Below are 530 nucleotides of genomic sequence, written 5' to 3' on the forward strand. Positions count from 1 at the left end.
CTAAGTTTCTCTTTTTCAGCTTGCTAGTCTTCTTCAGTGTGTAAGCCCCCTTCTTTCTTAAATACCACACCCCTAAAGGACTGACATCTCGAAGGTGTTGTGCTTTGTAGGACAATACATTATTATAAGCTCCAAGTTGAGGTATTTGGGGGTGAAGAGTTATGATGTCTGCTATTTACCTTCAAATAGTTCAGTCAAAAGAAGCAAATTGGATAGAAAAGCGAGATAGATTATAGGTAGAAAGAAAATATGGCAAAAATTAACATTTATTGAATCTATGTGATGTATGTAAGGGTGACATCTATGTGATGTATGTATTGAATCTATGTGATGTATGTAAGGGTCTCTGCTATACTATTCTTTAAGTTTTTCTACATGTCTGAAAATTTTTATAATAAAAACCTTGAGAAAAACTACCAGTGACTGATTCTGGATTGTATGTAATTGATTCTTGGTTTGCTTGTTTTCTGTGTAGCAGAAAATCCAAGAATAAAGTGGAGGTTCTGTGTATCATATATCATTGGCATAAA

This window comes from Nomascus leucogenys, chromosome 10 (genome assembly GCF_006542625.1).
Source record: "Nomascus leucogenys isolate Asia chromosome 10, Asia_NLE_v1, whole genome shotgun sequence".
In the NCBI taxonomy this organism is placed as follows: Eukaryota; Metazoa; Chordata; class Mammalia; order Primates; family Hylobatidae; genus Nomascus; species Nomascus leucogenys.